The sequence below is a fragment of the Schistocerca cancellata genome, chromosome 1 (assembly GCF_023864275.1).
Source record: "Schistocerca cancellata isolate TAMUIC-IGC-003103 chromosome 1, iqSchCanc2.1, whole genome shotgun sequence".
Classification (NCBI taxonomy): domain Eukaryota; kingdom Metazoa; phylum Arthropoda; class Insecta; order Orthoptera; family Acrididae; genus Schistocerca; species Schistocerca cancellata.
In genome coordinates this window covers 1227247301-1227271259 of record NC_064626.1, presented here as the reverse complement: position 1 = coordinate 1227271259, position 23959 = coordinate 1227247301, and positions in this window count along the sequence as shown.

The window sequence follows — 23959 nt, the reverse complement described above, 5'->3', positions numbered from 1 at the left end:
AGTGACACATTTTCAGATTTTTTTATTGGTCTCATACAGATTCGATTTTATGTGTACAGGAACGCTTGCCAGGGTAGTCCATTGCAGTTGTCTGAACCGCTTAGCTAAGGTAGCTTAGTGGCTAATGCACCTGCCTAATAAGCAGGGACTGAGGCTAGATTCCCAAACTTGGTACAAATTATAACTCGCCGCTTCGTCTATATTCATAAAATCATATCTGCATGAGTCCAGTAAAGGCTCTGGAGATGCCATTTCCTTTATACCGGTTCTTCCTTTACGCATTTTATTTCTTCCACTTCTGTGCACATTTCCTAAGTAAAACTTTCTCCTGCGTTCCTAGCTTCTCTGTTGAATAAAGTCGTTAGCCTTCTGTATTCAGCTTTCCCATGTTAGTCGGTTGCGTTTTCGCATCGCTTTCTGTTTTCGATAAGCTGAATAAGATCTGTTGTAATTCATTTGCTCTTGTTTTATATACGAGGGTCACTCCAAAAGAAATGTACACTATTTTTGTATAAATACGGTGTCCTTTCTGCATGAGAGAAAGTTTAACAGTGTGTAGATACATCCTTCTCGCTTGTTTTCAAACTTAGCTTAGCTTAATCCGTCAGAGCTTGTCTTCAAGATGGCTGTTACACTTGACGTTCGTCAGAAGCAACGTGCTGTCATAGAATTCCTGCGCTGTGAAAATGAGGCAGTGGGAAACATCCACAAGAGGTTGAAACAGGTGTATGGAGATGCTGCTGTCGATCGCAGTACAGTTAGTCGGGGGGCAAGCAGGTTACCTGATAAAAGCGGGCTCGGCAACATTGCGCTGGTTCCAAGATGATTCAAATGGTTCAAATGCCTCTGAGCACTATGCGACTTAACTTCTGAGGTCATCAGTCGCCTAGAACTTGGAACTAATTAAACCTAACTAAACTAAGGACATGACACACATCCATGCCCGAGGCAGGATTCGAACCTGCGACCGTAGCGGTCGCCCGGCTACAGACTGCAGCGCCTAGAACCGCTCGGCCACTCCGGCCGGCGGTTCCAAGATGGCGTAAGGCAGTTGAGAGCGATGGAAATTATGTGGAGAAATGAAAATACTGTTCCCAAAGGATGTATCTACACACTGTAAAACTTTAAGACATGTAGAATAAAAGATGGATTTAAAAAAAAAATAGTGTGCATCTCTTTTGAAGTGATCCTCGTATATAACAGATTTAGCTATATTGTCTGTTACCTGTGCATATTGTCTTGCCAGTCCCTCAACTTCCACTTTTCTGTTTCCCATTTCTGTTTTACTGTCATTTTCTCGATACATCTGAATCTGAATGAAATTTTTATCAGGACGAGGTTGTGGTCACTGCCTATGCCTGAAATGTGGAAATGGATAATACCTGCAATCTTTTACTTGGTTTTGAAAAACGTGAGTTCACTAAAATGTAGTCGACCTGTTGTCTCCTTAAGTCTCCTGGAGATGTATCTTCTAAGCTTATACTGTTGCAAAAGTGTGTTCGTAATTATTGGTGTCTCGAGCAGAACTCAATTAGTCGTGTTCCTCTTTCATTTTTTCTTCCAAGCCCGTAGTTGCCGACAATCCCCACCCCCTTGGTTCTTCATCCACATTTGTATTCCAGTTCCCCATGAAAATCAGATTTCCATCTTCCTTAACATGCCTTGTCACATTAGTTATTTCTTCGTATATTTCGTCAGCTACCGCGTCCTTTTCTTTGGACATCGCCATGGACACACTTATCTATTATCACAGCGCCCTTTCGTTTAGTACCGAGTTTGACTAGTATTATCCTAGAGCTATCTTCCACATATCTCTTGAAGTGAGCCAGTGTATTTTTCTTAAAATTGCAAATAATGAAACTGAGTGACGTTAATCTGTTTGAAGCTGAGAATTTCTCATCTATAAATTTGAAGAGTTTGACATTTGAAAAGTAGGGTTCTGGGTTCAGTCAGGTTTGTTTCGTAACGGAGGGTGTTCTCTCAGTGAAGCGCCAATAGTCGCATCCGATAGTAACCTATATAACTAAAACAATGTACGAAGAGATTTACAAGCTTGCTGTGAAGCAGTGACTTGCCATTTTACAGTGAGTGATCGCCTGATAGTTACAATGCACGACCTCTTCTGCTCCTAGAACTATCCGCATAATCGTCGAGTGCACCGCAGCGAACCGGACACGAAGATGGCGCGAGGCCTTGTCGGCTATAGGGGGCGGTGGTGGTGGTGGGTCAGTGGTTTGCGTCTGCCCATCGCCAGCTATAATTCACGCCCCCGCGGCCGGCAGATCAGTTCCCTGTCTGGCCGTCTGTACCGCGGAGCCCTCATCAAAATCCAATTAACAAGATATAATAGCCGGACCTATTAAAAAATAAACCGTTTTGGCCGAGGCTGCTGTCGCGGCGAAATAATTGATTAGCTCTTGATTAGCGGAGGACCTCATGAATACTGCAAGGACCCGCTGCTGTCTGAACGGCCTCGCGCCCGAACTATGAATAAGTTAAGCGGCCCGAAAAGGACTGAAAATGCCCCTCTAATTATTCCGCAGGGAGGTCGGAGGGCAAGATCGTTTCTGTCCGTGCGACTCTGGGCGATCTGCTCTCGTCGGGGTCCCCCATTGTGCCGCAAAGGATGCCCATTGAATGGTAATTCCTCGCTTCTAATTATAAGCTTTAGCAGCGAAGACCAATATCGGTTATTCCCACGATTCCTTCCTTTATTTTACAGCCAAAGTCGTTTGCCGAGTACCGGTTTTAAACGTTACTGCCGCCTTTGTCGCTTCCTTCCTTAAACAGCGTTCTTTTAACAGCTCACCTTATTGCCTCTCCTACACTGAACGAAAAGGTGCGGGAGACTCCATGAAATAAATAATTTGGGTTCAAATAGCTGCATCTTCGTCCTTACTCGGGGTGGACGAGCAGTTCTAGGCGCTACAGACTGTAACTGCGCGACAGCTACCGTCGCAGGTTCGAGTCCTGCCTCGGGCATGGATGTGTGTGATGTCGTTAGGTTAGTAAGGTTTAAGTAGTTCTAATTTCTAGGGGACTGATGACCTCAGAAGTTCAGTCCCATAGTGGTCAGAGCCATTTCATCCTTACTCCGAAAGCCACTTTTGGCACACCTTATAGATTAGTTTATGTACTTTCGTCACTTCCCGCGTTTTCGAATGGTGAGCGGGAAGAATGGATTTTAATACTCCTCTGTGTGAGTTAAATCTCCATAAATCCATTGTACCTGTGTGAGAAGTGTTTATTAGGAATTAACATATAGCTTTCTCTTCTAGGAACATATCCCCTCGGAATCTTACAAGTAAACCATATCTTGGTGTTCAATGCTCTTGTTTGCGATCGGCTCTATTTTTTCCGTCAGCCCTATCAGATAAGATCCACACTGACGATCAGTCAGAATCTACATCTACATCTGCATTTATACTCCGCAAGCCACCAACGGTGTGTGGCGGAGGGCACTTTACGTGGCATTGTCATTACCTCCCTCTCCTGTTCCAGTCGCGTATGGTTCGCGGAAAGAACGACTGTCTGAAAGCCTCCGTGCGCGCTCGAATCTCTCTAATTTTACATTCGCGATCTCCTCGGAAGGTATAAGTAGGGGGAAGCAATATATTCGATACCTCATCCAGAAACGCACCCTCTCGAAACCTGGACAGCAACTTAACACCGCGGTGCAGAGCGCCTCTCTTGCAGAGTCTGCCACTTGAGTTTGCTAAACATCTCCGTAACGCTATCACGCTTACCAAAGAACCCTGTGACGAAACGCGCCGCTCTTCTTTGGATCTTCTCTATCTCCTCTCTCAAACCGACCTGGTATGAATCCCACACTGATGAGCAATAGTCAAGTATAGGTCGAACGAGTGTTTTGTAAGCCACCTCCTTTGCTGATGGACTACATTTTCTAAGGACTCTCCCAATGAATCTCAACCTGGCACCCGCCTTACCAACAATTAATTTTATATGATCATTCCACTTCAAATAGTTCCGTACGCATACTTCCAGATATTTTACGGAAGTAACTGCTACCAGTGTTTGTTCCTCTATCATATAATCATACAATAAAGGATCCTTCTTTCTATGTATTCGCAATACATTACATTTGTCTATGTTAAGGGTCGGTTGCCACTCCCTGCACCAAGTGCCTATCCGCTGCAGATCTTCCTGCATTTCGCTACAATTTTCTAATGCTGCAACTTCTCTGTATACTACAGCATCATCTGCGAAAAGCCGCATGGAACTTCCGACACTATCTACTAGGTAATTTATATATATTGTGAAAAGCAATGGTCGCATAACAACCCCTGTGACACGCCAGAGGTTACTTTAACGTCTGTAGACGTCTCTCCATTGAGAACAATATGCTGTGTTCTGTTTGCTAAAAACTCTTCAATCCAGCCACACAGCTGGTCTGGTATTCCTTTAGGCTCTTAATTTGTTTATTAGGCGACAGTGCGGAACTGTATCGAACGCCTTCCGGAAGTCAAGGAAAATGGCATCTACCTGGGAGCCTGTATCTAATATTTTCTGGGTCTCATGAACAAATAAAGCGAGTAGGGTATCACACGATCGCTGTTTCCGACAGATTGTTTAGTGAGCTACGTCCTTCGTGGGTGGAGTACACTTACTGAAGATCGTTCCCTTGAATCGCAGTCTAGTATCTTCCTTTCCTACACTTACTTTTATGTATCGATACACGTAACAGCCAACGGCCTAGCCGCAATTATAACTGTTCCCCTCAGATCACCCAAGTTAAGCACCGTCCGTCTTGGCAAGCAGCTGGATGGGTTACCGTCCGCATCTGCCGTGTGATGTTGGAAAGTGTGCACTCAGCCATTGTGAGACAACAGCCGGGACAGCGGTGTGCAGACTGCATGTGCCTGCGTACTGGCATACTGTTACTCCTACAGGTGGATGATGACACGGCAGCCGGTCGGTGCCGTTGGGCCTTCAAGGTCTTTTCCGATGGTGTTTGTTTCTTTGTTAACTTTAAAACGGTCAGAATGCATACCTCCCGAAAGATATCGTGGACGGTGACTTGCAGCGATTATTCCACAATCTTGTAATAATAAAGTAACGCATCTTTACGTCCATTTATGAAATACGTTACATTTGTCTGTCTTAAGGGGAAAAAAACGCACAAAGATTCAGTAATACAGAAATATAAGTCAGATAGATTATATAATGGTAAGACAGAGATTTAGGAACCAGGTTTTAAATTGTAAGACATTTCCAGGGGCAGATGTGGACTCTGACCAAAATCTATTGGTTATGACCTGTAGATTAAAACTGAAGAAACTGCAAAAAGGTGGGAATTTAAGGAGATGGGACCTGGATAAACTGAAAGAACCAGAGGTTGTACAGAGTTTCAGGTAGAGCATAAGGGAACAATTGACAGGAATGGGGGAAAGAAATACAGTAGAAGAAGAATGGGTGGCTTTGAGGGATGAAGTAGTGAAGGCAGCAGAGGATCAAGTAGGTAAAAAGACGAGGACTAGTAGAAATCCTTGGGTAACAGAAGAAATATTGAATTTAATTGATGAAAGGAGAATATATAAAAATGCAGTAAATGAAGCAGGCAAAAAGGAATACAAACGTCTCAAAAATGAGATCGACAGGAAGTGCAAAATGGCTAAGCAGGGATGGGTAGAGGACAAATGTAAGGATGTAGAGGCTTATCTCACTAGGGGTAAGATGGATACTGCCTACAGGAAAATTAAAGAGACCTTTGGAGAAAGGAGACCACTTGCATGAATATCAAGAGCTTTGATGGAAACCCAATTCTAAGCAAAGAAGGGAAAGCAGAAAGGTGGGAGGAGTATATAGAGTGTCTATACAAGGGGGTCTTACTTGAGGACAATATTATGGAAATGGAAGAGGATGTAGATGAAGATGAAATGGGAGATACGATACTGCGTGAAGAGTTTGACAGAGCACTGAAAGACCTGAGTCGAAACAAGGCCCCCGGAGTAGACAATATTCCATTGGAACTAATGACGGCCTTGGAAGAGCCAGTCCTGACAAAACTCTACCACCTGGTGAGCAAGATGTATGAAACAGGCGAAATACCCTCAGACTTCAAGAAGAATATAATAATTCCAATCTCAAAGAAAGCAGGTGTTGACAGATGTGAAAATTACCGAACAATCAGTTTAATAAGCCACAGCTGCAAAATACTAACGCAAATTCTTTACAGACGAATGGAAAAACTAGTAGAAGCCGACCTCGGGGAAGATCAGTTTGGATTCCGTAGAAATACTGGAACACGTGAGGCAATACTGACCTTACGACTTATCTTAGAAGAAAGATTAAGAAAAGGCAAACCTACGTTTCTAGCATTTGTATACTTAGAGAAAGCTTTTGACAATGTTGACTGGAATACTCAGTTTCAAATTCTATAGGTGGCAGGGGTAAAATACAGGGAGCGAAAGGCTATTTACAATTTGTACAGAAACCAGATGGCAGTTATTACAGTCGAGGGACATGAAAGGGAAGCAGTGGTTAAGAAGGGAGTAAGACAGGGTTGTAGCCTCTCCCCGATGTTATTCAATCTGTATATTGAGCAAGCAGTAAAGGAAACAAAAGAAAAATACGGAGTAGATATTAAAATCCATGGAGAAGAAATAAAAACCTTGAGGTTCGCCGATGACATTGTAATTCTGTCAGAGACAGCAAAGGACTTGGAAGAGCAGTTGAACGGAATGGATGGTGTCTTGAAGGGGGGATATAAGATGAACATCAACAAAAACAAAACGAGGATAATGGAATGTAGTCGAATTAAGTCGGGTGATGTTGAGGGTATTAGATTAGGAAATGAGACACTTAAAGTAGCAAAGGAGTTTTGCTATTTGGGGAGCAAAATAACTGATGATGGTCGAAGTAGAGAGAATATAAAATGTAGACTTTCAATGGCAAGGAAAGCGTTTCTGAAGAAGAGAAATTTGTTAACATCGAGTATAGATTTAAGTGTCAGGAAGTCTTTTCTGAAAGTATTTGTATGGAGTGTATGGAAGTGAAACATGGACGGTAAATAGTTTGGATAAGATGAGAATAGAAGCTTTCGAAATGTGGTGCTACAGAAGAATGCCGAAGATTAGATGGGTAGATCACATAACTAATGAGGAAGTATTGAATAGGATTGGGGAGAAGAGAAGTTTGTGGCACCATTTGACCAGAAGAAGGGATCGGTTGGTAGGACATGTTCTGAGGCATCAAGGGATCACCAATTTAGTATTGGAGGGCAGCGTGGAGGGTAAAACTCGTAGGGGGAGACCAAGAGATGAATACACTAAGCAGATTCAGAAGGATGTAGGTTGCAGTAGGTACTGGGAGATGAAGAAGCTTGCACAGGATAGAGTAGCATGGAGAGCTGCATCAAACCAGTCTCAGGACTGAAGACCATAACAACAACAACAGCAATGAAATCAACAGGAATTTGGGGGAATGATAAGGCGACACGGATTTTTTAAAATTAGTGACGAACTCGAAAAATGAATGGTTTCACAAGGACAGATTCCCAAAGCAGAAAAGTCAAAACAGTTCTCGGTGGTATTGAAAGCAAGAGCGTCAACACTAAGAGTGGAATGGGAATTTGACCGTGCAACGCAGAAAGCGATTAGGTGGAAGGTGTACGTTAAGGGCCTCTACGAGTGAGACGACTTGTGACTGATGAAGAAGTCGTTATGGAAGATACAGGACATCCAGTATTAACGTCATAGTTTAATAGAGCTTTGGGAGAATTGCTCTCGAGGAAGCCACAAGGGATAGATAATATTTTTCGGAATTTCTGAAATCGTTGGGGAAGTGGCAACCATGCGACTATTCAAGTAGAGTTTAGTCCGTCAGTGTGTGGACGTATCGTTAGACTTTCGGAAAAACATTGTACATACAATCCCGAAGACAGCAAGACCTCATATGTGCGAGAACTATAGCGCAGTAACTTTACTGCTCTTGCATCTAAACTGCTGACTAGAATAGTAAACAGAATTACGAAATATACAGCTGAAGTTCTGTTAGATGAAGGTCGGTTTAGCTCTCGTGAAAGTAAGTGCGCCAGAGAAGCAGGTCTGACGTTCTGGCTATCTGCAAACTAGACATAAGAAACGTCAAGATATGTTCATTAGATATGTAGACCTGGAAGAAGCATTCGACAAGATAAAACTGAGCAAGCAGTTCGAAATTCTGAGTAAAATATGAGTAAGATGTAGAGAAAGGTGGGTAATATACAGCATATACAAGAACCAAGAGGCAACAAATGGAACACCAAGTGTTCGTATTAAAATAGGGGTAAGAGAAGTATCTAGTCCTTCGTCTCTTCTATACAATATATACATCGAAGAAGGAATGACTGGGATAAAATAAAGATTCAAGACTGGGGTTGAAAGGATGTTATTCATGAGATCAGGTAATGACATAGCTATCCCCTGTGAATATAGAGAACATTTGCAGAACGTGACGAGTGGAAATAGCAGACTTCTCTTGGCCAGGAACGCCCCCTTTGCCTCTGCTAGTATGCTTTCCTTGTGTCCTCCTTGCTTCGTCCGTGCTATGTTACTTCTAAAGTATCAGAATTCCTTAACTTCGTCAGTAGTTTGGTAAGTCTATCACTAATGTCAGTTCTGCTACTACTTATTACCTAGTTTTTCTTCGGTTTATTCTCAGTCCATATACTGTACTCATTAGATTGTTCATTCAATTCAACATCACTGAGAATATTATTTTGAACAATTAGTTCCTGAGCCCACTCGAAGCGTAGATGGTTGTGAAAGCATAGCAACAAATAATCCTGGACAAATAGGGAGTATCATGACGAATACAGGGTTAGCGACCATAAGGCAGTTGCTGCCAGGCTGAATACCGTAACACCTACAACCATCAAAAATAAATGCAAAGTATATCTATTTAAAAAAGCTGATAAAATGCTCTTAACGCCTTTTTAAGAGACAGTTTCCTCTCCTTCCGATCTGATCACGTAAGCGTAGAAAAGATGTGGAATGATTTCAAAGAGATTGTATCGACCGCAAATTAATAAGTGATGGTACTGATCCCCTATGGTACACAAATATGGTGAGAAAAGCTGTTGCGGATGCAGCGAGAAAAGCATGCCAAATTTAACGGAATCTGGCAGAAAACCCAAAGAGATTCTGGTCATACATAAAGCACGCCAGTGGCAATACGCAATCAATACCTTCACTGCGCGATAACAACGGTGAAGTCACTGATGACAGTGCCACTAAACCAGAGTTATTATGAAACTCCTTCACCAAAGAAGACGAAGTAAATATTACTGAATTCCAATCAAAACAACTACGAAGATGAGATACATAGAAACAGATATCCTCGGTGTAGTAAAGCATCTTAAGTCACTTAATAAAGGCAAGGCCTCCGGTCCAGATTGTATTTCAGTCAGGTTCCTTTCAGAATATGCTGATGCAATAGCTCCATATTTAGCAATTATATACAACCGCTCGCTCACATGAAGTTCCGTACCTAAACACTTAAAAATTGCTCAAGTCACACCAATACCCAAAAAAGGAAATGGAAGTAACCCGCTGAATTACAGGTCCATATCACTAACGTCAATTTGCGGAGGGGTTTTGGAACATATTGTAAGTAGGCTGTTTATGTTTTCTTTATGTAAGTAGGCTCTTTATGTTTCCTTATTGGCAACGTTACGTAGCGCTCTATATGAAAATCACAGGCTGTGCTGTGTGCAGTCTGTGGCTAGTTTGCATTGTGGTCTGCCATTGTAGTGTTGGGCAGCGGCAGCTGGATGTGAACAGCGCGTAGCGTTGCGCAGTTGGAGGTGAGCCGCCAGCAGTGGTGGATGTGGGGAGAGAGATGGCGGAGTTTAGTAATTTGTCATGAACTGCTATATATATATTATGACTATTAAGGTAAATACATTGTTTGTTCTCTATTAATATCTTTCATTTGCTAACTATCCCTATCAGTAGTTAGTGCCTTCTGTAGTTTGAATCTTTTATTTAGCTGGCAATAGTGGCGCTCGCCGTATTGCAGTAGTTCGAGTAATGAAGATTTTTGTGAGGTAAGTTATTTGTGAAAGGTATAGTTTAATGTTAGTCAGGGCCATTCTTTTGTAGGGATTTTTGAAAGTCAGATTGCGTTGCGCTAAATAATATTGTGTGTCAGGTTAAGCACAGTCGTGTATAAATTGTTCTAAGGGGACGTTTCATATGTCGACCCTTAGCCTAGGATACCTCACTGGAATCTTCTGATTTTTTTCTTGTAGTTTGTGTATTTAGTGTAGCTTTTGTTTATTGCTAACGCGTAATTATAGAGAGAATTTCCTTGGTAGTTGTGGTTTTTCATTGTTGCACAGTAAAACAGTTCTGGCATGCATGTAGGTTTGCACTAAGTATTTCGCAGCTGCGCTTGCAATTAACTAGATATTATTTTCAGTTCTATGTTAATGTGTTCTCTTATTTTTGCTCTTCAAATTGTGTTTTTTTTGTGTTGTCGTGTGAAATATTGTGACAATAATGGCGTGTGAAAAACGTAATACTAGGCTCCAAAGTAAACTGAGAAATGACAGTGAAGACGAAAGCAGTATGTTAGCGCCACCGAGTAATGAATTAACTAATGTCGAAAGTAGTAATTTGGTAATTGTACATAGGGAAATGGAGCGGGCTGCAAACAATTGTGTAGACAGTGAAACAATTAGTGAACAGGGAAGCATTATCGATCGATCGGTCGGCAACACCTCCCCTCAGGAATCCGAAATGACAGAACACAATATTGCAAATACTATAGACTTAGGTTTTGGGTCCTCACCGTTTTCTCAAATGAGTCAAGACACATTTTCTGCTTGTCAAAATGTGAATGTTGCTTTTGCAAATGCACTGCCGAAAAGCGTAGAGGAACAGATTCCAGACACTAATGCATTGTTATTACAATTAATGCAACAAACGGGACAAAATCTACAAACGTTAGACACAATGGAACAATACCAGAGACAAACACAGCAACAGTTAGACACAGTGGAACAAAATCTTAAAACGTTAGACACAGTGGAACAAAATCTTAAAAAGTTAGACACAAGGGAACAAAATCTTCAAAAGTTAGACACCACACTAGAACAAACACGTGAAGATTTAACTACTGAGTTACATAACATTGAATCGAAATGTCAAAAAGCATGTAATGACGAAAAAACACAAATTTGTGAGCATTTCCAACCTATTTTTTCGCGTCATGAAAATGCATTACACAATCACGAAGCAGCCATAAAAGAACTGCAAACTATTCTTCATGAAAATCATGAGACCTTGCAAGCTAAAATTGACTCAGTTGCATCTACCAATTCGGTTACGCCACTTGCAAAAACTCAGGAAAATTTAAAGGACACAGTAGATACCCTGAAAATTGGTTCAGAAAGACACATGGAGGAAATAAGTACACTATCGGAGAAAGTAGCCGAACTTTCGGATCAGGTCACTAACTTATCTACGAAGGTAGATGATAATCTGAATGACACAAAACCGGTAGTTTTTACTGACACAGAAGAGTATGAACAAATTAGAAAATTCAAACAAAATCAGAATCAAATTAATACGCAACAACAAAGAGAAATCCGGGAAGTACAAGATCAGCTGACACAGGTAATACAAGAATTACGTATTTCAGAGGCCACTCGCGCTCCAATACGGGAAGAGGGACATAGAAATACGGAACAGCCACAAAATAATAACTCAGGGCACTTCGGAAATTATGAAAGAAATTGGCAAAGTACACCGAATTTTGAGATGGAACCGCCGACACGAAGTAACAATGAGCGATGTGCGACTCACCGACACGATGATTTTGACTATAAGCTGTTCATTACTACAAGTAAATTCAAAACGTTTAAGAATTCTGCCAACGACATTCATCCACAAGTGTGGCTCCATCAATTCTCTCATTGTTTCCCTCCTAACTGGTCATTGGAGCACAGGTTAGAATTTATGTGTGGCTACTTAGAGAATGAACCAGCTGTAAGAATGCGATCGGTCATTCACGATTGCCACAGTGAAGGAGAATTTTACCATGCCTTCCTATCAGCGTATTGGTCTCAAGCCACACAAGACCGAGTAAAACATGGCATCATAATGATGAAACATTTCAAACAATCTGAATTTTCCAGTCTTGTGAAATATTTTGAAGACATGTTGCACAAGAATCAGTACCTATCAAACCCATACAGCCCCTCAGAACTCATCCGCATTTGCTTAATCAAACTGCCTGAACATTTACGACATATTATTTTAGCAGGACGTTGCAAAGACGACATTAAAGCATTTCAGGGACTGTTACAAGAACTGGAAATTGACACTGACAATCGCAGAACGCGAAAACAGGAGCACAACAATTACAGGTCACATCTGTCACAATTCCACGATGACAGAAATAATACACGACAAGGCTATTCTTATAACGTAAATCGTGACCAAAACAGACACCACCCATATGACAACCGTTGGCAGAGTAGTAATAATTACAGGGAAAGATCACCTCTCCGCGGTAATGACTATCACAGAGACAATCAGAGAAACAGACAATATGGGAACCAAAACAATTATTATCAAGGGAGACAGAATAACTTTAGACGCAACGGTCCAGCGCGCAGTTACGACTCAGGGAGAAATTCTCCACCACATGACCGACAGGAAAGAAACTATGGAATCTACCGACATGACGACAGACGATGTGATCGTAATGACAGACCTGACCTGCATCAGAACTGGCGGGATTTAAACAGAGCAGAGCCCTCTCGGCAAGGCGAATTTGTAGAAGTTAGGTCTCCTAATTCCAATAACGACGCGCGCCAACAAAGAAACAGACAATGACTCGCACCGCAGGCAGCCACTTGCGCCTGCTGGCTCAGGGAAAAATAACATTGACGCTAACCTTGAGCAAAATTCCAGTATTTTTTACGGACGAATACTGCATGATAATTGCATTCAAGTTGAAACTCTGCGTACTAGGAAGAGTAAAGGTTTACACCACATTTCACATGTAAAACCGTTTATCGAAAAATAATTGCTTTTTAACTTTGTCTTTGCCATATAACTTTTCACTTTACATAACTAGTATGCTTTGTCAGACTTAGAATCTGTTTGCGGTGTTTCTGTTTCATATCTGCACAGTTTTTCTGAATTATTCTGGAAACCAAAACATGTTTTAGTAGTAACTTTTGTGGTACAGCTACAATGAGACAGCCTTTTCTGTAGCACAACAATACGTTACAGCACAGTACTTTCTTCATCACGGCAATAAGCGTAATAAGTAAGATATCTATACACAAAGCATTTCACTTTTGTTTATCATCAGGTCAGTACATTGACTTCTGCAGAACTTAGCTTTTGGAGGACGATAACTACGACACTTCCACAGAGATTATCTTACAACAAGACACACAGTTTAGCGCTACAGGACACGTATTTGAGTGATTAATTTTGTACTTAAGACATTTATTTTTAAAGATTTTTTAATTACAAAGAAAGTTCTCCGTGATACATTTCATTCCATTCTTGTAATCCGTAACACCTGAGGTTATAATTACATTAATCCTCAGGGGGGTACACGCCTACTTTGTGTACCATGTGTTTGGCAAGCACAAGGAGCCCTAGCTAATATGGTATTTGCTTACACAACTTTACACATCGGTACCATATTTCTCTAACACATAATTACACAGCTATCTGATCATTTAACTGAGAGAGACAAACTTTTTTACTATGGCAGTGACAGATGTTTACGTAATTACACCGTTGGATAACTTCACACTTAAGAAATTGTATTTTGTCTGTACTTTGTGAACTCTTCATATTTTTTCATAACCATTGTGATACTATGAGAGCTTTGAATGATATATTTGGTATGGAATCATGATTTTTAAAGAACGTTTGAGGTAGATGACACTTTTGACATGGGCAGAGAATTTTCTTTAGGTTTTGAAATTATTGCAGAAAGCTACGACGTTTTTGAGATTTGACTGAGGTGTTATGATGTTATTTTTACGACGACGATGTGTATTATGCTGTTGAGGTATGTTTATGATCAATAAGCCGATGTTATATGAGGAATTTGATTATGCTAAATATTTATTAAGAAGAAATATTGAAGAAGTGTCGACGAATAAGGTAAGGAGTAATGAATAGTGGTTAGGGACTCTGACTTGTGAAAAAGGATGTTGGAAACCAAGAATCGTACTTTAAGAGTTATGAAATGTGTATGTAAATGCGTGAATGTATTACAATGCCGACGAAAGTTTTTTGGACATTGTTATATCAAAAGCATTTTGTTTCTACAGATTTGTAACGCAAATTCTTGACCTGTGAAATATTTTTATATGAGACTGTCACTGTAGCGGAAACTGCTGTAGTAAATATTTCCGTACGAAAGTTAAGTGACCACCTGCACGTAATACGTCGTGGGCACCCAGCTGAGAGGTAGTCGTCTGACAAAAGAAAGCCATTAGGTGGAGAAAAAAAGAGGCCATTAACCTTGCTGTTGACATTCCTTTGTAGAAAGCATCGCAAAAACGACATGGTCGAACTTGAAAACATATGATTACACTGTGGAGCTCTTAATTTATGATATTTACTGAAATGCCTAATGAAATGACGAGAAATATTTTTATGTCTATACACCTGATTAATACTACTGTCTCTCTAGTTGAGAGATTTTTCTACTAACTTATGAAATGCCTCATGACTACTGAATGATGTTCTTATGCTTTACTTTGTACATATTTGCTCATTTTCTTTAATATCTCGTTTCTAGCTGCACTGCAGCATTGGTTAAAATAAAATTTAATATATGTACTAATATAGTCATTTTATGCCTACAGATCCAGTCAATAAGAAATTTATGATCTACTTCCAAGAAAACGAGGGCACATAAATAGACATTTCCCTTCACAGGAATTGCATAAATAATTTCTTTACGATTTGGTAACTTATCTGCTAGTGTAAGTTCTCGTGATGCATCACTCTAGTGTTAAGATGTGACATAGGTATTAGACATGGCCACTTTAGTGTAATATTTTTTCTGCTTGAGCTATGTCATGTTTAGATATAAGTTTTGTTATTTGGTGCTGCTGTTTGCCAGGCATAATGTTACTGAATTTGACTTTGTTTTACGCTGTTAAGCCAGTTTTACTACGGATTTAGTTTTCTTGTTTGCTGCACAGTGCCTTATATTAGTTGTAGTACTGCAATTGCTTTTGATGTTTGTGTTAATTGTTTTGTGCTGCTGCATTGCCTCGTCCCTTAGTTTAGCATCTGAGCTCAGTAGATTTAAGTTAGCTTAAGAGGGGGTAGACTATATAAGAGAATGAGTTGCGATGAATTGGAAGAAATGCATTGAGAAGTTATATGGAAAAAAGTACAGAAAACAGGTATAGGTAGTATTTTCTTGGAAATAAATGATGAGGTAAGAAATGTGTGAACATATAAATACAGAAAGCATGCTTAGATAGAATTTTTTTGGTGGAAACAAAGGATGAAATAAGAGGAAAGATATATGGAATGAAGTTTTGGGGTGGACTGCAGTACCAAATGTTACACTGAAAACAAAAACTGTCCTTTCCTTTTGTGTTATCCCACTATGTGTTTGTGTACCCTTGTGTAGTTGTTTTCTTCCTGTCTCTGTGTAGTTTCATAGAATTTTTTCTTCTTCTAATACTAAGCTATATTCACTATGATGAGGAATACTGTTATCCTCAAATATAATTGGCATTAATAATATGTTATTTTCTTTGTAAAGATGCTTAGACATTATTTATTCTGTTTTGTTTTAATGCTCATGTGTAAAGTTGATGTTTCAAAAGTTATTCTGATCGTTTATGTATTTACTTATGTCATAATTCCTGTAACACTGATGTATATGTTTATTTCTATTCTGTTGTAAAGCCTGTATTACTACAAATATTATCTGTATTGTTATGTTTTTAATGATGTATTTTGTACCTTTGTAATTGTATTCTCATGTTATAATATTGTAATTGACAACAGTTCATCAAATTAAGTAACTTGTAAGCATTCATTTCACTGCACACATTTCTGTTGGTCATAGTAATGCACAATATGTGAGAAGTTGGGACTGTTAGTGTTTGCACGTGTGTTGCTAATTCAGCAAGGGACTGGATAACAGCATTGCTGGTTCTCAGGACAATTCCAAAAACTTCGTGAGTGTATAAGTGGTGGTTTATGGACTTACTATATTGTCTGCAAGACTTCTAAGGACAATTCCAAAAACTTTGTGCGTGCACAAGTGGTGGTTTATGGACTTGCTATCTTCTCTGCAAGACTCTTCAATGGTGATTGTGCACCTGCACAGTCACAACAGATGGCTGCTGGCCATCTCTACAAGGACTACAGTGGGTCTGCATCTTTGATGGCCCACCAATACCATTATTTCTACAAAGACTGCAGTGGGTCTGCGCCTCTGGTGGCCCACCAATACCGTAATCTCTACCAGGACTACAGTGGGTCTGCTCTGTGATGACCTACCTACCAATATTCTTCAAAACTTCGAATGACTCTGCTGTGGGTTTGCTCTGTTGTGGCCCATTACCTGTTGCGCTAAATAATATTGTGTGTCAGGTTAAGCACAGTCGTGTATAAATTGTTCTAAGGGGACGTTTCAATATACTGTGCTGGAACATTATGAATTATCTCGAAGAAAACGATTTATTGACACATTGTCAGCATGGAACACAACTAGCTCTTTATACTTATGGGGCAATGAGTGCTATCGACAGGGGATGTCAAAGTGATTCCATATATTCAGATTTCCAAAAGGCTTTCGACACCGTACCTCAGAAGCGTCTTCTAAACAAACTGCGAGCGGATGGAACATCGCTTCAGTTGTGCGACTGGATTCGTGATTTCCTGTCAGAAAGATCACAGTTTGTAGTAATAGGCGGAAAGTCATCGAGTGAAACAGAAGTAATATCCGGTTTTCATAAGGAAGAAACTGTTCCTGATCTATTTTAACGACATAGGAGACAATCTGAATAGCCCTGTTGGATTATTTGCAGATGATGCAGTCATTTACCGTCTTGTAAAGTCATCAGATGACTTAAACGAATTGAAAAAGGATTTAGTCAAGATATCTGTATGGTGTGAAAAGTGGCAACTGACCCTGAATAAAGAAGTTGGTGAAGTTATTCATATGAGTACTAAAACAAATCCGCCAAATTTCGATTCTGCGATAAGTTACGCAAACCTGAAGGCTGTAAATACAACTAAAAACTTAGGGATTACAATTACAAATAACCTAAATTGGAATGTTCACATAGATAATGTTGTGGGTAGAGCCAACCAAAGACTGCGATTCATTGGCAGATCACTTAGAAGGTGCAACAGATCTACTACACTTGTCTGCGCTATTCTGGAGTATTGCTGTGTGGTGTGGGATCTGCATCAGGTGGGACTGACGGATGACATCGAAAAAGTTCAAAGAAAGGCGACTCGTTTTGTATTATCGGAAAATAGGTGACATGGTGCCACATACATGATACGCGAATTGCAGTGGCAATCATTAAAACAAAGGCGTTTTTCGTTACGGCGGGATCTTCTCATGAAACTTCTATCACCAGCTTCTCCTCCGATTGCGAAAACATTCTGCTGGCTCTCACCTACGTAGGGAGAAAAGATCATCACGAAAAAATAAGAGACATCAGGGCTCGCACAGAAAAACTTAAGCGTTCGTTTTCCCGCGCGCCGTGCGAGAGTGGAACGGTAGAGAGACAGCTTGAAGGTGGTTAATTGAACCCTCTGACAGGCAATAATTTGTAAACAGCAGAGTAATGATGTAGATATAGATGAGACCTGTAATCAGGGGAAGTGAATAAGAATTACAGGATCTGTTAAATGGAAATAACAGCCTAATGAGTAAGGAATATGGACTGAGACTCAGCCGGAAAACCCAAATGAGAATGGCGAGAGATTTAACATAAAAATTGATGACCACGATATAGTGGAAGTTAAGGACTTATGCTACCCAGGAAGCAAAATATCCCGTAATGGACAGAGCAAGGAAGCCATACAAAAGACTAGCATTAACAATACGAGCGTTCCTGGCAAAGAGAAGTATACTTGTATCAAAAACAGAGGCCTTAATTTGAGAGTGTTATTTCTGAGATTGTCTGGTTGGAGTTGAACATTCTGTGGAAATGGAGGAAAACTGTAACGTAAGAAAATCGAAGTATTTAAGATGTGGTGCTACACAAGAATGTTGAAACTTTGGTGGAGTAACTAGGTAACAAATGAGGAGTTTCGCCGCTGAATCGGCAAAGCAAGGAGTACATGGAGAACACTGATAAGAAGAAATGACAGGATGTATGGACACGTATTAAGGCATCATAGAAAAGCCCCCAGCCTACTAGAGGGAGCTTTACAGGGCAGAAACTGTAGACGAAGACAGAAATTGGAATACATCCACCAAATAATTGAGGAAATAAAGCACCACTGCTACTCTAAGCTGAAGATGTTCACAATAAGTAAATAATAATTATTATTATTCTAATAAATGAAATAAAATATTTTATTTTGGTTTGGTGAGTATGAGTGTCAATTTCTCATTTTTTTTCTTAATTCACGTTCGTAAGTCGCTATACGAAATAAAATATGTGAAGAAGAAGAGATAATCAGCGTCTTATGTTAGACAAGGATTCTTGTTACTATCTTGGTTCGCGTACAAATCTTTTGAAAGTTGGTTGTCACTGCACTACAGATGTAGATATTCCCCTCATATTTGTGTTTTGCAACTGTTTACTGTCCGTTCGTTTTACTACTTCCTTCAACGGTCTCTTTCTTAAGTCTTTGCGAATGTCCACTATTCGGATATTGATATTCCTTGAAGGTTTCACGGCGGCCCTTACGAACAGCATATCAGCAGCTTGTATTTGCCTTTCATCAGTCTCTGGCTAGTACAAATTTCACGTGCTTGTGTTAGGACCACTACCGTCATTGTGTCATAGAATTTTAACCGAATTTCTTTACAGGTTTACAGGTTTATTTAGTGCTGCATGTTGTTGTTGGTGTTGTCTTCAGTACTGAGACTGGTTTGATGGAGCTGTCCATGCTACCCTATCCTGTGCAAGCTTCTTCATCTCCCACTACTTACTGCAACCCACATCCTTCTGAATCTGCTTAGTGTATTCATCTCTTGGTCTCCCTCTACGATTTTTACCCTCCACGCTGCCCTCCAATGCTACATTTGTGATCCCTTGATGCCTAAGAACATGTCCTACTAACCGGTCCCTTCTTTTTGTCAAGTTGTGCCACATACTCCTCTTCTCCCCAATTCTATTCAATACTTCATCATTAGTTATATGATCTACCCATCTAATCTTCAGCATTCTTCAGTAGCACCACATTTTGAAAGCTTCTATTCTCTTCTTGTCCAAACTATTTATCGTCCACGTTTCACTTCTATACTTGGCTACACTCCACACAAATACTTTCAGAATCAGATTCCTGAGGCTTAAATCTATACTCGATGTTAACAAATTTCTCTTCTTCAGAAACACCTTCCTTACCATTGCCAGTCTACATTTTATATCTTCTCTACTTCGACCATCATCAGTTATTTTGCTCCCCAAATATCAAAACTCCTTTACTACTTTCAGTGTCTCACTTCCTAATCTAATTCCCTCAGCATCACCCGACTTAATTCGACCACATTCAATTATCCTCGTTTTGCTTTTGTTGATGTTCATCTTATATCCTCCTTTAAAGACACTGTCCATTCCGTTCAACTGCTCCTTTGCTGCCTCTGATAGAATTAAAATGTCATCGGCGAACCTCAAAGTACTTATTTCTTCTCCATGGATTTTAATACCTACTCCGAATTTTTCTTTTGTTTCTTTTACTGCTTGCCCAATATACAGATTGAATAACATCGAGGAGAGGCTACAACCCTGTCTCACTCCCTTCCCAACCACTGCTTCCCTTTCATGCCCCTCGACTCTTATAACTGCCATCTGGTTTCTGTACAAATTGTAAACAGACTTTCGCTCCCTGTATTTTACCCCTGCCACCTTTAGAATTTGAAACAGAGTAATCCAGTCAACATCGTCAAAAGCTTTCTCTAAGTCTACAAATGCTAGAAACGTAGGTTTGCCTTTTCTTAATCTTTCTTCTAGGATAAGTCGTAAGGTCAGTATTGCCTCACGTGTTCCAACATTTCTACGGAATCCAAACTGATCTTCCCCGAGCTCGGCTTCTACCAGTTTTTCCATTCGTCTGTAAAAGAATTCGCGTTAGTATTTTGCAGCTATGACTTATTAAACTGATTGTTCTGTAATTTTCACATCTGTCAACACCTGCTTTCTTTGGTATTGGAATTATTATATTCTTCTTGAAGTCTGAGGGTATTTCACCTGTCACATCTTGCTCACCAGATGGTAGGGTTTTGTCAGGACTGTCTCTCCCAAGGCCGTCAGTAGTTCTAATGGAATGTTGTCTACTCCCAGAGCCTTGTTTTGACTCTGGTCTTTCAGTGCTCTGGCAAACTCTTCACGCAGTTTCGTATCTCCCATTTCATCTTCATCTTCATCCTGTTCCATTTCCATAATATTGACCTCAAGTACATCGCCCTTGTATAGACCGTCTATATACTCGTTCCACCTTTCTGCTTTCCCTTCTTTGCTTAGAACTGGGTTTCCATCTGAGCTCTTGATATTCATACAAGTGGCTCTCTTTTCTCCAAAGGTCTCTTTAATTTTCCTGTAGGCAGTATCTATCTTATCCCTAGTGAGATAAGCCTCTACATCCTTACATTTGTCCTCTAGCCATTCCTGCTTAGCCATTTTGCACTTCCTGTCGATCTCATTTTTGAGAAGTCTGTATTCCTTTTTGCTGCTTCATTTACTGCATTTTTATATTTTCTCCTTTCATCAATTAAATTCAATATTTCTTCTGTTACCCAAGGATTTCTACCAGCCCTCGTCTTTTTACCTACTTGATCCTCTGCTGCCTTCACTACTTCATCCCTCAGAGCTACCCATTCTTCTTCTACTGTACTTCTTTCCCCCATTCCTGTCAATTGTTCCCTTATGCTCTCCCTGAAACTCTGTACAACCTCTGGTTTAGTCAGTTTATCCAGGTCCCATCTCCTTAAATTCCCACCTTTTTGCAGTTCCTTCAGTTTTAATATACAGTTCATAACCAATCGATTGTGGTCAGAGTCCACATCTGCCCCTGGAAATGTCTTACAATTTAAAACCTGGTTCCTAAATCTCTGTCTTACCATGATATAATCTATCTGATACCTTTTAGTATCTCCAGGATTCTTCCAGGTATACAACCTTCTTTCATGATTCTTGAACCAAGTGTTAGCTATGATTACGTTATGCTCTGTGCAAAACTCTACCAGGCGGCTTCCTCTTTCATTTCTTAGCCCCAATCTATATTCACCTACTATGTTTCCTTCTCTCCCTTTTCCTACCCTCGAATTCCAGTCACCCATGACTGTTAAATTTTCGTCTCCCTTCACTACCTGAATAATTTCTTTTATCTCATCATACATTTCTTCAATCTCTTCATCATCTGCAGAGCTAGTTGGCATATAAACTTGTACTACTGTATTAGGCGTGGGCTTCGTGTCTTGGCCACAATAATGCGTTCACTATGCTGTTTGTAGTAGCTTACCAGCACTCCTATTTTTTTATTCATTATTGAACCTACTCATGCATTACCCCTATTTGATTTTGTGTTTATAACCCTGTATTCACCTGACCAAAAGTCTTGTTCCTCCTGCCACCGAACTTCACTAATTCCCACTATATCTAACTTTAACCTATCCATTTCCCTTTTTAAATTTTCTAATCTACCTGCCCGGTTAAGGGATCTGACATTCCACGCTCCGATACGTAGAACGCCAGTTTTCTTTTTCCTAATAACGACGTCCTCCTGAGTAGTCCACGCCCGGAGATCCGAATGGGGGACTATTTTACCTCCGGAATATTTTACCCAAGAGGACGCCATCATCATTTATCCATACAGTAAAGCTGCATGCCCTCGGGAAAAATTATGGCCGTAATGTCCCCTTGCTTTCAGCCGTTCGCAGTACCAGCACAGCAAGGCCGTTTTGGTTAATGTTGCAAGGCCAGGTCAGTCAATCATGCAGACTGTTGCCCCTGCAACTACTGAAAAGTCTGCTGCCCCTCTTCAGGAACCACACGTTTGTCTGGCCTCTCAACAGATACCCCTCCGTTGTGGTTGCACCTACGGTACGGCCATCTGTATCGCTGAGGCACGCAAGCCTCCCCACCAACGGCAAGGTTCATGGTTCATGGGGAAGGATGTTGTTGTACTGGTCTTGAAACGGAATAAATGTCTCGCTGTATCTTCACATTCTGTCCTGTGCAACTCGTCTCATTTGTGCGCAGATACTGAAGGCTACACCCATATGAAATTGGTCAATGTTCTCTCTCTGCAATCTGTAGCCTCCACTCGCACGTCCATAACCAAATTGAAAATTCCTCCTCGATAACTCTTGATGTGTCCTATGTCGTCCCCTTCTTTCACTCAAGTTGTACACTAGTTTTATTTTCTTCCTAATTTGATTTATTACCTCGCAATTATACGGGGTCTCCGCAATTAAAATTCCTGAAACACTGCAGAAAGAAAAACAATGCTCACAGTATCGTGAAATTTGAACAGTGTATTTTTGTCGCAGGATGAACGAAAAAAATGTAACGAAAGTTTGACCATTAGATGGCACTGTTCTTCCGTTTGCGTCCGAGATTCCCAATTTGGCTGTCTCCATGAAGGGTCGCGCGCTGCATTTAAAGCTCTTCTACAAAGACTATAACTGTGTGATAGTAGATCACCAAGAGTTCCGGCCAATCATGGGTGTAAGAAAAAGGCATAGCTCCGAAGTCTGCTAATGGTCTGGGGAAACTGGTTTTAAAATCCGAAATGACAGATTCTTTTCAAGTGGAGTGTGGCAGAGGGAGGAAAGCAGTTGATCAGACATCTCTCGAAGACGTACCACAATATTGCAGGGAGAGGTCGGCAGGTAGTGTGCAAACATGTAGTGCACTGGGAAATGCCCGAATCTTGGACATGCCTGCGAGCACAGTGTATAAAGTCCTACGCAACGTCCTGCATTGCTGTTCATACAAAGTCACCCGTGTTCAGGAATTGCTTCCTGCTAACCTGCCAGTAAGACAAACGTTTGCTGTGGAATTTCGTGCTCCCATGGAAGTGAACGGCCAGGGAACACTGTGGACAGACGAAGCCCACTCCCATCTCCAAGGATATGTCAATATGCATAACTGCAGAATGTGGGAAACGGAAAAGTCACACGCATCCCAGACGGTACCACTTCATTCTGCCAAGTGACTGCGTGGTGCGGGTTGAAGGTATCGCCTGTTTTCGAGTAGTTGAGTCCAACGGGTCCTGTTTCTTATACCGTCACTGGTAAATGCTATGAGAGTAGCTTACGCACCAACGTCATTACAATAATTCAACAGCATGGATGTGTGGGTAGGATCACTTTTATACAAGGTGGCGCTCTTCCGCACATTGAACAACAGTGAAGCGGCCACGGTAGAGGCATTTCGGAAGTGCTAGAACTATCAGCCGTCATTTCCCTACAACCTGACCATCCAGATCACCTGATCTTAATCAGAGTGACCTCCGGCTGTACAGTTATGACCATAGCTGAATTGAAGGGACTCACTGCGCAACGCACTGTGATCGTGACCCCGACACACTCTAACCTGTTGCGGAACATACTGTTTCTCGATTTCAGCTTGTGGCAGAAAACGGTAGACATCGTGCTGAAAAAGTCTTGCGTGAGTCCCACGACAGTTAGAAACCGATGTCACAGCAATTAAAAACGCATGTCATTTAGCTTATTACGTGATTTTTGGCCTCAGGCCAATTGAAAACCAATTGCCCGCCCCCCCCCTGCCGACGTCGTACGACCTTTCCGTGAT